General features: G+C 39.0%; 1 pseudogene; it reads left to right on the top strand.

Annotated features, from left to right (window-relative positions):
- The first annotated feature begins 617 nt into the window (after window positions 1-617).
- On the top strand, window positions 618-15,048 carry LOC134211934 (inactive selenide, water dikinase-like protein; annotated as a pseudogene).
- The last annotated feature ends 1,722 nt before the right edge of the window (window positions 15,049-16,770 follow it).

The following is a 16,770-nucleotide window of genomic DNA, read 5'->3' as shown; positions in this document are numbered from 1 at the left end:
CAGTGAGTTTTCCTCCAGCTAGTGTCAAACAGTACAGTGACGGATGGATTTTTACACACTGACAAGCCGCCATTACCGAGCGTGGAAAGCTGGATACGAATCGACCGTTTCACATTTTTGGTCAGGGTTTATATTTTAGATTGACGTCAGTCCATCAAAAAATATTTGAGGTCAACTTTCCCAAAGAACCCATATTTCTTAAGTCTCTAACTATTTTTGAAATCGCAAACAAAAACCGTAAAAGTGCTGCACGTGTGAACTGGCCTGAAAAATTCACCCGAAAAACAGCACTTTTTCGATTTTTGTTTTAAATTTTTAAAGTACTCAAAGGAGACAAAAAAGGGAAAGTTGACCTTAAATAAGCCAAAGAATCGATTGAGCGATTAAATTTTTTTTACGGGAAAGGTCAATAATTTGTCTACACCCAGAAAAAATATTATATGATCTGGTCGCACTGCAAACTCTCCAAGAACGGGCTCCGCCCTTTGCGCATTTTGACAATCGACGCGTGTGAACGAGCCTTTCCGCTGCATCGTTTTCGCCGCGGGAGAAATTTCTAGATTTGCTCCGCCAGCGCGGCCACCGCTAGCGCAGGGTAGCCAAACTTTCGATTTTCCTTCACTGACAGACACGCGCCAGAGCTTGGACATAACAGACGCTACGTTCTCTTCGTTCGTTCGGCTTTGCGCTCCATTCAAACGCAGGCATAAAAGAAAAAAGTCCTCATCAAAGTCGGCCATCTTGGTTGAAGTAAATTTTGAGTGTGCCCCGTCAGTGCGCCCAAAGCGGAAAAAGACGAGAAAAGTGAAGCCGATTTCGGTGCGGTGTGCGTGATCAGAGTGATTCAGTGAAATTATTAAATTAATTAACTGTTCTGCGCTGAAATGGGTGATTATCATCACGATTCGCTCGGTACAACCCAAATGGAGATCGGAGGCAATCCGGGTTTGGGACTGCGGCGTGCCTTCGACCCGACCGCCCATGACTTGGAAGCTTCGTTCCGATTAACACGCTTCGCCGATCTGAAAGGCCGCGGCTGTAAAGTACCGAAGGATGTGCTTGAAAAGTTGGTGTCCTCGCTGCAGCAGGATTACACACAGGATCCGGAGGCGGCTTACCTGTCCATGTCGTCGCCGCGGATTGGAATCGGACTGGACTGTTCGGTGATTCCGCTGCGGCACGGTGGCCTTTGCATGGTCCAAACGACGGACTTCTTTTACCCGATTGTGGACGATCCCTACATGATGGGTAAAATCGCCTGTGCCAACGTTCTCAGCGATCTGTACGCCATGGGAGTGACCGAGTGCGACAACATGCTGATGCTGCTGGCCGTAAGCACCAAAATGACCGAGAAGGAACGAGACGTGGTCATTCCGCTAATTATGCGAGGATTTAAGGTAGGTTTGGATTGTTTTCTTTTAGTGTTGGCTTCGAAAAGCCGGTATCAACAAAAGTCTGTTGATCTGAAATTGGGTAATAGGCCGTTTACATATTCGCTAAATCCATCAAACAATGCACTATCCAAAAATACTTGCATAATGTAAACAGTTGTTGTCATCTGCTAATAAGTTATAGGATTATGCTGATTTTTCGATAGTCAGATAGTCAATTATTATGCTATGCTACTTAATACTGAATACATGTTTAAGCTTTTTAGTCTGTAAGATTAATAACATGAATAACATAGTTAAAGACTGTAAATAAATAAAATAGACTAAATGCACGAACAGTTTATACTTTTTACCACACATAACTTACGTTGAATTTGATAATATTGACGCAGAACAAAAACCTTGAAGAACCAATCACTTAGGCAATCAAAGTAATTCAACGAGCGCATACCATACCAAAGACAAGAGTGACATCCTACAAATCAAAATTGTAAAGATGATGTCTTTTGAGCCAGTTCAACGTCTTAATGGACGGCATGATACTTTGTAAGAACTGCTGCAAAAGTTATAAACTAGTCATTTTTGTGAACCGGGGATAGAACACTTTCTTATATTTGATTTAAAATAAACTTCCGATTCCGTTTCTACGATGATTGGGCAACATGTTCCATGTGAGTCGAAGAAACTGCTTCGGTAGATTTTGAGCGATCATAATGACAAAAGAACATAAAAACTGACAAAATGATTTGAATGACAATAAAATTACAAAAATGACTTCAAAAATTTACGAAGTTAACGTTAAACCTTTTTGGTAAACTGCTTTGAAAAAATTACACTGGAGTCGGTTTTTACGCGGGGGATACGTGCCGCGTAAATCAAAAACGCGTAAAAACGACTTCATTGAAAACCAATTTTCGCGTGTTTTTCGACCTTTTTAAAAAACAGCGTACTTTCGAAATAAAATAGCGTAAAAACGACTTTTAATCGAAAATTCTCGGTTACTTATTCAAAGATTCAAACGTCGATTTGTATAATCTGAAAGAACTCCCACGCAAACCAATACCACCAACAGGTAGCTGAAGACTTCTCTTCCTCTTTGTGGTAATGATTTGCGTAGAAGTGCTATCAGATTGGACGAATCAACGTTTGAATTGTTTACAAAATCACATACGTCCTTTGTAGGTATGCCCATATTGCCCCATAGAGACATAGTTTTGGAAAAGAAGTTTTGTGGTAAATTCAGATTTGTGTCAGTACAAACATGTGCGCACAATATTCAATTATAATAGATCTTTTGATTGTGATGCATTTTTGACCTGTATTTTAAACAGTTTTGTGTAAGAACCTTATTTATAAACTTCAAATCTTATAATAATTTTGCCTATGCAGAGGAAATTTACATTTTCAAGTGTATTTTCATGTTCGAATTGAATTTTAATGCGGGTTTTACGCTGAGCTTCAACTTCTAGCTTTTGGCTGTATAATATTTGAATAAAAGCAGCCAATGCTGAATAAAAGAAAAGCCTCCGCAAATAATCCCTTAAACTTCAACTCGACTATTAACCAAATATCTATCAGCTAGTCAGTTTGTGCCGAATATATTTCATCTTTTATCGTTTATGCAGCTTTCATATAGTCATACAAAAGCTCTGTCTGAATTAGCAACAAAGCTTATCGGTTAAGACGATCCCCACCGATGTGTATCCAAATGAGTGTCTAGTATAGGAACGAAATGCGTTCATATTTTATTTATGCACTTGTTCTCGCACCGGTTGTTTAGGGAAGATCCATTAATTACGTAACGCAAAAATTGGCCATTTTCAACCCCCCCTCCCCCCTATGTCACACTTTTTGTATGAATCATTGAAAATTTTTGTATGGATTGTCACACTTTGGCCAACCCCCCCTCCCCCCTTTAAGCGTTACGTAATTTGTGGATGTTCCCTTATATCAAGGTTGTTGAAGTGCAATCATGCGTCGCACCGGTGGTGAATATCCGGTTGCTATTGAGGCAAACACGGAAATAAATAAAATCAGGAAAAAGTTATTATTTATTTTCAAATCTTTCAGAACGCGCTCCAACTTTTGTAATATAAATATGTGCGTAATGCATTTTGTGATTATTAGATTAGCTAGACACACATCTGCTAGGTGGCACTAGCTTATATGCAATAATTTAGTGAGGTGGATATCTCGAGATCTATAAGACTTAGAAAGATTTTGTCTTCTACAAAGTTGTTCGGGTAGCCATAACATTTATGATGGAGACTAGTTTAGTTTGGAATTCATACGCATAGCGGCGCTAGTGTATGAGAAATAACCTGTGAGGTTAAATATTTCTAAATCCGTTAGAGTTAGAAAGTGACCATCTTCTACAAAGTTATCCGAATTATCTGTTAGGTTGGTTATTATGTAAGATTTAAAAGGGTAGTCCAAACCAGAAGTTTAGTTTGAAACCGCAATACTCGCTGGCGCTCGAGTTGAGTCGAATCGAGTCAAGTACGAGACAAGTCGAAATAAGTATCTGTCAAAGGTACAACCAATTGGTGGAATTAAATGGAATTGTACGAACTCGTCTTATATCAAGTAGCTTTGTAAAATACGGCAATATTCTGAAAATTCCAGATTTTGAGATATTTAACCTATCAGTTTATTTCTTATACACTAGCGTCGCTAAGCGATTGTGTTTAAAACTAAACTTGCTCGCATCATCACGGTTTTCACCACCCGAACAACTTTGTGGAATAAGGCAATATTCTAAAAATGTCAGTTTTCGAAATATCTAACCTAGTAGGTTATTTCTTATACACTAGCGCCACCAAGCGGTTATATCTTAATCTAAACCTGCGTTGGTCATAATGGTTTTGACCACCCGAACAACTTTGTAGAAGGCGGCAATATTCTAAAAATTCCAGATTTCGAGATATCAAACCTATCAGGTTATTTCATATGCACTAGCGCCGCCAATCAGTTGAAATCCAAACTAAACTGACCTCCATCACAATGGTTTTGATGATGAATAACCGAACATTTTTTCAGAAGACGGCACATTTTTTATTTATGCGTTACTCTATATTTCCGTGTGATGGTTTGGCAACGGTTCCCGCTCGGAAAGATCTTCTAGAAGTCTCCCGTGATATCTCTGAGACAAAAAAATGAGTCTCCTAGATTTTTTTCTACGATGTCTAGAACCTGTCAGACCTCAAATCCGCCTCAAATGCAACAACCGTTTCAACCGGTGTCTACCTCAAATTTTAGACGAGTGAACCGTTTGAACCGGAAAGGATTTGACATATCGGTTCTCTTAGATGACGCAGAGATATCTCCTAGATATGGGTACTACAGCTCTACTAGATTTTTACTAGATATGGTTGAGAAATGGGTACCTCGATTCTTCTTCTTAGTATTCTTTTACATGTTTACGTCATTTTTCGAATTTGAATACTTCTATTTTTTAATTTAATACTTTTGCTTGACTTTATTTTATAAATAATAAAATTCATTTCGGTAATTGTTTGTCCGCATCGGGGAATTGGCGATGAATTCGACAAGTGGCAGCAGATCCCTGCATTATTCCATGACCGATCGATAGCCCTGGAGGTCTCGTTCTCGGCGGTCTTGCTGCGAAGGGGGGAAAGCGGTCTATTATAAATCCAATCCTGTTTGGAAGATAGGAAGAGAAATTCAGTATGGATTCTTCCGGGAAGAAAAATGGGTTTGACTGGACTGTACTCCAAAAAGAGTCATGACTGGATGTCAGAAAGAACCAGAACCCTTCTTGGAATCCAGTTGTGATTCCTTCTGGAGACTTCCATTCGAGATTATTTCTGGGATCCAGTCTAGGTGCATCCAGAATTTTATTGGGATTGCTTTTAGCTTCCGAAAGACATTTCAACTGGATTTTAAAAGGAAGTTCGACTGGTTTATAGTAGAATTTAGACCTGGAATCCAGTTCAGTATCTTTCTCGGGTCCAGTTGGAATTCCTTCTGGAATCTGGCCGAAATTGTTTCTGGATTCCAGGCGGGAAGTACTGTATTCCAGGAAAAAAAAAAATCATTCTGAATTCCACAATGGAATCTCGACTGGATTTCAGAAATAACCCTTATCAGCATTCTGTGGGCAGCATTCTAGAGCTAGTTCTTCAGGAATCTGGTTGACTAGCTTCTAGAAAGAATCTCGACTGTCTTCTGCTGCTTACCTGTATCGGATTTTCCCATAGTGAGACTCCTTTGTCACTTGTCGTTTATTTCACTGCGTGCCAGATGTTTTGAGCAACTTTTACCGTCGTTTCAGTTGTAAAATGAATTTTCAGCAGGATCTCATTCCTCCTCAAGGGAAACTGTTGCTTCCTCGTTGATGGTTGGATACATCAGGTCGACGAACCGGATGGACACCCGGCAATTCATCCACCTAATGCAACCTAGGTCCCTCAACTTAGATGCGGAGCGTTCCTTTTCCAGGAAAATTGATGGATGGGTCCCGATAGACACCCGGCGATCCATCCACCGTTGTCTAGTTAGCCGTTGTCCAGTTGTCTGCTAGGTAAATTGTATTCAGCTGTGTCATTTCCAACAACTTAGCAGCAGAGTGTTAAATAATTATTTAACCCTTCGCTTGCAATGCTTCGGCTAAAAACAAATTGCTCTGCTTCGTACCGAGCGATGCCAGCACATGCAATAATTTCATCAAAATGGCCGTGAAAGTGCATCGTGTAAATTTTCTCCATACTGGCCTCCAAAGCAGCCTGGTGTTGCTGACCTTAATGTATCCGGATGTCCGCTGACCATGATGTATACCTCGATGTATCAGGGTGGACGCCTCCAGTCGGATTTTCTACAATCCGACCATGATCCAAGTATATAACTTTTATAGGCTTTTATGAACGATGGCTCGGAAAAAATTGATTTTTGCTCACCACGACCGACTGGCCAGAGAAACTTTCGGTGAAAAAAGATGGCGATGGCGACAAGGTTTTGACGGTTGAACTCGCTGAACCGTTACGTTTGCTAGGCAGTATAAAAATGTACCGTTGAACACATATACATATATACATGAAATGGACTTGGCTCGTGTCCAAGATGAAAAGGAATCTTGACTAAGGTGGTTTGCGTCTGATTCAGGTAGATTCCAGTTCGCTTTTAGATATTTTTTAATGCGGGTTGGAGCCAACCCCGTGAAACAAGCACTAGTTCTTGAAGCCACCGTTTGTTGTTGTGGCGCTAGTGCTGTTCTTGATGTTTAAAGCTCCGTTCATATTGTACCGTACATTTCGCGCGGGTAATTATGTATCGCAAAATGATTTTCGATCTGAAAATTTAAAATTTTAATAACCTAAGTTATATTGCTCTGTTTTCGTCATTTATCCAGCATTTTACATGTGGTAATAGCTGCCACAATATAATTATCATCAAAATCAACCGAAATTATCACCGAAAAAAAAAAAACAAAACAATTTCGATAACCGCCACAATTTAACATGTTCTGGTAAGGTGCAATCTATTTCACGTTTATCTTGTATCGTTTGTCATCGCAGCGATCATTATCATCCTAATGAATTTATCATTATTGGCGAATAAAGGTTGCACGAAGAAGAAGAAGTCGAAGGATTATTTGATTTTTACGGGGAAAACATACGGAAAGTTTTTTTTAAAACTTATCTCAAAAATTTTAGTAGCAATTTTATTAAAAACGGTTAGCAGTACGTGGCTAGACATTCCTTCTAGTGTATAATAAACGCATTTTTTTATTTCAAATTTTATTTTGTGATATCACACTTGATACACAGTATGAGAAAAGTCCAACCCCGTACTGCTTTCCGTTTTTGATCAAATTACTTCTAGACATTCCACTAACAGAGCTTAAAATAAGCGACCATTAGCGCTCGTAAGATGCTGTACATGACCACATTAACTGGGTTAAGCAAATTTTGAGAGGAATTAAATAAATACATTGTAATTCTGTCAATTATCATCCGATTTTGACAATTTAGGGATGCCTGAACCGGAAATTTTATATTGTTTCACAGTATGTTTACAAGGCCGGCTAAGGTCCTTCGAGAAATAAGTTTATCAGAATCCGATTGAAAATAAACATCAAGGTTTATCTCATTTACCGAAAATTAGGGTAACCAACTTGATTTGGAGCCCTACATATTTTGGACCCTCCTGTTAACATTTTCTTGATATCTTAACTAAACTCAATGCCGCTGCTGAATCCCGCATGGTCTTTATGCAAATAAGATTGCTGCAAATGTGTTTTGAAATTTGAATGAAATGTTAATGAAATCAATTTTGGCGTAAACTACGTCTAAGGGGAAGACTCAGATACAGGGTGTAAAACCGAAATTTCCAAATTCGAGACCGTCACGAAATTAGGATAGATTTCAAACGCTAATAGCGTCTTTATCTTTCGATGGATTTTCGAGATTTGCTTATCAATAGATTCGGAAACTCTCCAGCAATTTGCCAATTCTATTGATACTATTGATTATCAACGTTAAACTATTGAAAATGTTATTTCTTTCCAAATCGGGTGAAAAATTCAATTCCGTTCATAAATCCCCAACACGGACATCAGATTGCAGTAAGGTACGGGCCTTTTGATTCACTGCTTCGTTTTTCCTGTGTATAAAAAGCCCCGTGTTTCGCGTGCGCGCGTCATTTTCATTCTGGATTTCATGAAAAGCGGACCAAGGCGTCCAGAAGCGGTCCTAGCGACAACGGCTGTGGTGGTGCGGATGAAAATTTTTAGTTCGATAGGGGTGGCGGTCGTGGCAACAGCAGTACATCTTTACATCCGTGTTACAAGCAGCATTTTTGGATCTGGCAATTAACGGCGTGCGTAGAGCCGAAACATCAGATGGCTGTTGCGCAGTCCAGTAGTTGTTGTTGCTGCATCGGCGGAGTTGCTGAGCAAATTTTATTTATTACATATGGGATATTGGAAAAATCGGTTCTTCTCAGGGCTTCCATTCTAAACTAAGGAAGATTGAGGCGAGGCGAACTTTTTTCAAAGTGCAAATTAACCGCTTGGAGACGCCATAAAGTTGCCTGGCGTCCGTAGCAGAATCACGAGGGCGCGTCGGAGGGAGATGCTACAAATATGTTTTCGCATGGATGGCTTCAGTGGCAGTCAAGTTTAATTCTTTCAAGATTCTTATTTGGTTTTGTTATTCCAGCCTACGGCGTGGGTCGTGTGGTCGTTAGTGATTCGAAATATGCATTATTGGGAATTAATCGATTCTTCTCATGGACACCATTTTAAACATACGAAGATTGAGGCGAGACGAATTTGTTCAAAGTACGACGTCGTAGCAGAATTACGTTGCCGTTCGTAGCAGAATAACGAGCGCGTATTGTAGAGAGCTGCTGCAAACATGCATTCTTGCACTGCCACTAGATTCTTCATTTCACCAAACTGTTTTACGTAGTTTACGTCGGGCGGTCGTGTCTTGTACACAACCCTTATGATTTTTTCAAGAAGGCAAGCACAATGCGTTACGCCTCAAAGCATACATCATTTAATATCTCAGAACGAACACAATCAGTTCATGTTGACATTGCAAATTTAAATTACTGCAATCTTCTCATTGATGCATGTAAATCGAAAGATAAGACTTTGCTTTAGCTCAAATGACCTGTGCAAATTGAAAATTCATTTTTGAACAGACTAAAAGAAGGTGTCCAAAATGTGTACATTTGGGGGTCCAAAATATGTTGCACTGTCCAAAACGAAGAATATTTTTATTTCAGATAGTTGAAAATCTCAGCGATTTATAAACATCCGATGCCCATTTCAAACTTCCTTTCCATAAATAATATTCATATTCATATATGAAATTATGTGATTTCGGCTTGTATCACACGTCTCATTTGAAAGATATAAGCGGATATTGGGTAGCACTTCCTCTAGGGGTCCAAAATGGAACATTTACCCTAAACTTGAAAGTGCCAGTTCGAAGATTAAAAAAATACCCAGTCTTAAAAAAGGCTGGTGCACCAAAACCATTAAAACGTAAATCTATCAAAAGTAATCTTGGTCTGCAAGCAGGGTTATTCGTTAATTGTTGAACTGCCACTATGAGATTTTCAAAGTAACATTTTAAATTTTATAACGTTCTTGAAGACCACAGTTTACTCTACAAGAGTATTATAAAACCAGTATAAAACCAAAATGTTAATAGGGATGAGACAACACACCCACTTTTTAGTGACGAACTCAATTCATCTATTGAATCTAGACGCATTAACTCTTTGGTTACAAACTTTAGCTCACTATAATGTGGGCGTCAAAACTAAGATAAATTTTAATCTACTTAGTCATTGTACGTGTTATCGACAGGTGTTTTATGAAACACTATTGGAACCTTTTTTCTTTACATTTGATTTGATCCAACTGGAACTGGATGTCGCATTGTGGATAAAATTTTGCATTAAACTGAACCGTTTTAGCTGACTGCCTGTTGCACAGCTTTGTTCTATTTTCTGCAAATTGAATCACGAGATTAAAATTTTGTATGTTTTGGCGATTGAACGCGTTATTTTAACTATGGAATTCGGATCAATGTACTTTGCAATTACGCCGCATTTCTGAGCAGCAAAATAAATAATTATTTTATTTATTCAAACAAAATTCAAGCATGAACAGAACACTACTGGAGATGCACGCGTTTTTGTTTTATTTTGCTTCAGTTTCCAACGAAAATAGTGTTCTATTGTTTGGAGGAAAAATAAATCACTGCTGATCAATCAGTTAATTGGTTTGCAGTCTTATTTTTTTCTACTTGAAAAAAATTGTTTTAACAGAACGATGCATTAGAAATTAAATGTCCACTCTTTAGCACAATGGCAAATATTTGTGAAATTCCTCAGACATATATCAAACTGTTTAGATATCGACATGGGTATCAGGCAGACTTGATAAATTTGTTATTATTAATAATTTGGTATTTGTTATTGTGACAAATACAGAGCTGAACTTTTGCGCTATAGCTAAACATGTGTATCTGAAATGAACGAATCAGCTATAGAGATAATTGTAATAAATTTATGAAACATATTTTAGATGTTGCGCTTTTTCTTTTAAAAACAGCCTAAAATCGAGCCCAAAATTTAAAAAATACTTTTTATCTATTTTTTATTTGAATTAAATCATTCCTCGAGCGATTTTGTCGCATGCGTCACTGTGTTCCGTGCTTAAAGCCACACCTTGACAGCTAGCACCAAGTTTAGCACCAAGTTTTCGGCTTCAATCATATTGTATGCAGATGACAGCCGTTTCAGGGGGCTGGTTGGAGCGGGTCGCCAAATTTGCCAACTCGCTATTCACCGAAGGTTGCGTTTACATTTCCCAAACCCGTTTACCAACGACCTATTTTACTATTTTGGCTTTATTTACGCACTGGTGGGGATCGTCTAAGAGCTCATGTATGTATTTAAGTTGCTTGTTAGCAACTTCCCATATTACAGTGAGTAGCATTCACAATGAAAACGATTTCGCTGTTGTTATAGCACTAACAATATAGCGTAATGGCGCTATAAATGAACTAACAAAGCTTTTAGGCAACTTCTGTATCTTTGAAGATTACACAACGTTTAAATAAACCTTATATGTACTGCTTATTTTAATAGCTTATCAGTATGGAATGTCAAAACCGCAATGTTTACATTTGATTTTTGTTGCCGGAGCTGTGTATGAGCTATTGATTTCTGTAATGCAGCTACAAAGGTATTCACCTGCTCTTATAGCAACTGACAAAGCGCTGTCATTAATGCTAGCAGATAGTGTAAGAAAACAAGCCATTTAGAAGCGATATTGCTGTCGACGGCTACTGTTAAACGATTAGCAGCAGAGTAGCATCTATACAGATCGAGAAAATGTTGCCTAAAAACAATTTCAGCGATTGATGATGCATAAAAGTTAGCCCACAGAACATGCTGACAGATGTTTGAATAATGGTTGAAATAATGCTGAAAGCATAATTTTTAAGCTTATGTGCTGAAGGCAGCGTGTAGGCCTCTTTCTAACGTTTATACAGCATTAATCTGGAAATTGCGTTAGTAAAACAACCTATAGGGTATGCAAAGAAGCACATCCATAATTTTCTTTGTTATTTACATATGTCAAAGTGACGGTGATGACAGAGCAGCGGCCATTGAATCAAGAGATCAGGAGTTCAAATCTAGGTAGCAACAAAATTGATATTTGAGTTTTCACAAAAAAAAAACATTAAATAAACTCCGAAATTTACTCTCCTCTCAAATAATATTTAATCAAATTGAATTCGGTGGCTGTATAAAACTTATTTAACAGATTTAAAAAATCTGAATAAGTGCCATTGAAGCGAATTATATTACTAAATGGTTTAATAAAGATTGAGAAAAAATTGTGTAACATGCTGTAAAGTAGTTGTGCAGGCACGTCAAAAACAGCTGAATAGATTCGCCAGATTTGCTTGTAAAAGCATTGAATAGAAGTTCTTGATCATATGTATAGCACACATATTCAGCTTGAAGCCGTATAGACGAGTTGAAATAACATTTACATTGACATTAAATGTTAGTTGGGATGTGGATCATTCTTTTGAAGATCATATAACTTTCACATGATAAAACTTGTCAATTAGCATTAGCATTAGCATTAAGCAGTTCGCACAAATTCGTAGGTGGTACAAGCCAAGACTATTGTATGAGAGTAGCATCACTTTCATCCGTTACCACAGATATTGATTTGGGACTAATCAGTATCTCTTAGATGGAAGCAATGCACTCTCCAATAGTCGAGATCTGTCCTGGCCACGTCCTTGCGAATGCTGAGGAAGGGAAGGACGGTTAGTTGGACACCTACTTAAGAAAGATGCAGAGAACTCTACGACCTCTCATAGGTGCCACGGGAGGTTTTGGATTTGTTAGTGTGGAAGGTTCATAACAGTAGGAATTGTTTTGGTAGAACGTGAAACACAGAAAGAACTAAGATAGAAATACAAAGTAGGAAAAGGGACGAGCCTGGAATTGAACCCATGACCTCCTGCTTATAAGGCAGAAGCGGTAGCCATTAGACCACCGAGCTCGTCTATCACATGATAAAACTTGTCAATAAGCTCAAAATTAGGGTGGCTTATATTCCCCCGTATCTTCATATTGCCCCTACTGCCCCTAACCTTCCACACAATCCCAAAAACCTCTCGTGGCACATATGACAGGTCTTGAGAGTTCTCTGCATCTTTCTTAAGTAGGTGTCCATCCTTTCCCTTCCTCAGCATTCGCAAGGACGTGACCAGGACAGATCTCGACTATTGGAGGGTACATTGCTTCCATCTAAGAATTAGTGATTAGTCCCAAATCAATATCTGTGGTAACGGATGAAAGTGATGCTACTCTCGTACAATAGTCTTGGCTTGTACCACCTACGAATTTGTGCGAACTGCTAAATGCTAATGCCAATGCTAATTTATCGGTTACGATTGTACAAATAAAACATACAAATGATCTTTAAAAACATCATTCTTCCAAAAAATATGATAAATATTTTTCCCTTGAAAAAGACGAAGTATTTAAAAAAAAATCGCGCTGATGTCAATTCCTTTTCCTAATTTATTTCCCATCAAACCAATTACTTATCTGTACGAAGTCGTTTCTGTGGTTGTTTGCGGTGACGCCCTGCAGATCCCAGATAAATAAGAGTTGAATGCGCGATTCCTTGTGATAAACTTACATCGCCTTGTTTTCCAATTCAAATCTCCTTCCTGAGTTCCGTGTCAGCAAAGTTGTATCTCTAAACGACAAGACGATGGCTCTGGATCGGACCTGTTTCATTATTTTACAAATTCGTCACACATCCAGAAGAGCTTCGGAATAGCTTTTTTATGGTGATCTTACCTCACTTTCCTATATTTTGTTTTTCGAAGGAATTTGAATATCTAAAAAAAAACATACAATTTTCCCAATTTGTTCAAAACATTATAAAATAGATGTTCTCCATTACTTGGAAAAATTGTAATGAAACTCCAGCTATGTGATAAGCAGATGTTAACACCGCAGAATAATTGCGTGCCTACAAAAGTGCAAGAATGTTTTCTAAAAAACACGTGATTTCTTGAACAGACTTAACAACAACCATATTATAATACCAGCTTCATTATTCCATTCTTTCTCTTCCATTCCTATTTCAGGATTCCGCTCTAGAGGCCGGGACGTCTGTCACCGGAGGGCAGAGTGTGGTCAACCCTGGAGTACAATCGGTGGAGTGGCGACCACAATCTGCCAGCAGAATGAATTCATCGTTCCGGACAACGCCGTCGTGGGTGATGTGTTGGTCCTGACGAAGGCCCTCGGAACTCAAGTTGCCGTCAACGCGCACCAATGGTTGGATCAATCGGAACGTTGGAACCGCATCAAGCTTGTCGTTTCCGAGGAGGACGTTCGCAAAGCTTATCACCGGGCGATGGATTCCATGTCGCGGTTGAACCGTATCGCTGCCCGATTGATGCACAAGTACAACGCTCACGGGGCCACAGACATCACTGGATTCGGACTCCTAGGCCACGCACAAACATTGGCATCACATCAAAAGAACGACGTTTCCTTCGTAATTCACAACCTTCCCGTTATCGCCAAGATGGCCGCTGTTGCCAAGGCCTGCGGAAACATGTTCCAGTTGTTGCAGGGCCACTCGGCAGAAACCTCCGGAGGTTTGTTGATTTGTTTGCCACGTGAACAGGCCGCCGCTTACTGTAAGGACATCGAAAAGCAGGAGGGTTGCCAAGCATGGATTATTGGCATTGTTGAGAAGGGCAACCGCACGGCTCGAATCATTGACAAACCACGAGTGATTGAAGTTCCCGCTAAAGAGTAAGATCTCATCATTTTGTGAAAAGCATTCTTTCCTTTTTATTGAGCAGTTTGACGAATCCGACCGTAATAGCCTATTCAGACTATTAGCTCATTATAATTTGATAAAGAGTATCATTATATCAAAGTACACATCCAATATTCACTGAATAATAATCTAGATGACTTTATATCAAGATACACTTTATTAAGTGATGAAGCTCAAAGTCTGAATAGGTTGTAATGGTTTATCTGTTGAGATGTTTGTAATATTTCAACAATTCTGAAGTAAAGTTACTCTTCTTACAATCCAAACATTTTTATCCTTATAAAAACAAGTCAGAACCTTCAATAATTTTAGTTTTTTAAGCTCAGACACTATTTTAGCCGACATGCAATGATATTGATAACGATAACGTTTTAGCCGACTTGAAATACAGCAACTATGAGAGTAGAAATCCATACAAAAAGATGTGATGATTGTGATTCAAGTCAGCTTATCATTCTGCTAAATTTGCGTTTTTTTTCTGTGGACTTAGTGTTGTATCAGATTGAAGAGAAATAATCCAGTCTGACCAAACAAAAGGTCAGAAATGTAACAAACATCGTAGGCGTAAGATCAAATAACATTTTATTTTTCCGAATCAAACTGTAACCGATATCTAAAGACCTTCAACTTTCTGTGGTGAAAAGTAATATAAATTTTTCGTTTTATGAAAAAGCTTTCGAAAATATTTTCCTACAAACTACGATTACGATGCGCACCACACAGCAGCAAAACATTTTGTAGATGATAGTTTATGAAGATAATAAAACTAATTGAAAATCATTTCTTTTTTTATATATATATACCGACTCAGACCTGTGTATCACTTCTCAGATAGGTTTTTCAACGTTTATTGAACATTGTAATGATTGTATGGATAAATCATTCGTTTTCATCAACTACACATCGCAGCGAAATTGGATCTAGGGCAATAATCCTATACGGGAATACGGGAACATCCATTAAATACGTTGGGAGGGGGTTTACCTGAGGTGTGACGATCCATACCAAATTTTCAGATGCTTTATATAAAAAGTGTAATGGGAGGGGGAGTTGAAAATGGCCAATTTTTACGTTACGTAATTAATGGATCTTTCCCATGTAAAAGCAACGATAGATAGAAAGATCCTATTATACCGTTCATTTATTTAGATAGTCTGATCCTGAATTTGGACCATGCAGCGTCGCACAAATCAGCCTAAAAAGCTTTGCCGGAAAGCCATGATCTAGCATTATATGCCACAGTTCGTTCTGTTTCACTAATCTTACGCCCCCTAATTTATTTATTTATTTGATGTAAATCAACTGGCTAAGACAACCCCAATGATTATTTACCCATCTTAACCTGGTGACCCATCTTGCCCCACCTTATCCTGTTCAGGATAAGGGGGGGCAAGATGGGTCAGTGCCATTTTTGAACAGCGTAGAGTATGGCAAGAAACAATATTTTTCAGCCATGTTTCTTATGCGAAACACACTTTATATAAATCGAATAATCGACAGCAATGTGAAATTTAAACATTTTTAGTAATAAAGCAAGACCATGCTTTGGGTGGCTGGGTTCGATTCCCGGTGCCGGTCTAGGCAATTTTCGGATTGGACAATTGTCACGTCATTCGACTACAGGAATCGGGTGACGGATACGACTCGACTCGTGTCGATTCGCACGAGACGCAGAATAAACCTGAACCTGCAGAATTTCTGTTATTTCAAAAACTCTGGCTTACAGATTATGAGCTAATTTTATAGATCCACGTATGAAAGCTAAATTTAAATGTTTCTATTTTAAAGACATGTGCACCTCGCCTTCTTGTTCCTGTCGGATCGTTTTCGAGAACCATTTTCACCGGATTACTGTTCAAAATTCTGGCTACGTGCCCGGCCCACCGCAGTCTTCCGATTTTCGCAGTGTGAACGATGGATGGTTCTCCCAACAGCTGATGCAACTCGTGGTTCATTCGCCTCCTCCACGTACCGTCCGCCATCTGCACCCCACCATAGATGGTACGCAGCACTTTCATTTCTAAAACTCCCAGTGCGCGTTGGTCCTCCACGAGTATCGTCCAGGTCTCGTGCCCGTAGAGAACTAATAAGCGTTTTGTAGATAGTAAGTTTGGTACGGCGGCGAACTCTATTCGATCGGAGCATTTTGCGGAGTCCAAAGTACGTACGATTTCCTGCCATGATGCGTTTCCGAATTTCTCTGATGGTATCGTTATCGGTGGTTACCAGTGAGCCCAAGTACACGAATTCTTCAACCACCTCGATTTTCACCACCGATAGGAACTCGTGGTGGGTGGTTTACATTGTCCTCTCTTGAGCCTCTTCCTATCATGTACTTCGTCTTCGACGTGTTGATGACTAGTCCAATCCGTTTAGCTTCGTTTTTCAGTCTGATGTAGACTTCCTCTATCCTCTCAAAGTTACGTGCCATGATATCAATGTCGTCGACGAAACTAAATAACTGGACGGACTTCGTGAAAATCTTACCACTCGTGTCAATCC

The sequence above is a fragment of the Armigeres subalbatus genome, chromosome 2 (genome assembly GCF_024139115.2).
Source record: "Armigeres subalbatus isolate Guangzhou_Male chromosome 2, GZ_Asu_2, whole genome shotgun sequence".
In the NCBI taxonomy this organism is placed as follows: Eukaryota; Metazoa; Arthropoda; class Insecta; order Diptera; family Culicidae; genus Armigeres; species Armigeres subalbatus.
The sequence above is the reverse complement of the archived record's forward strand: the minus strand, read 5'-3'. Positions and strand labels throughout refer to the sequence as shown.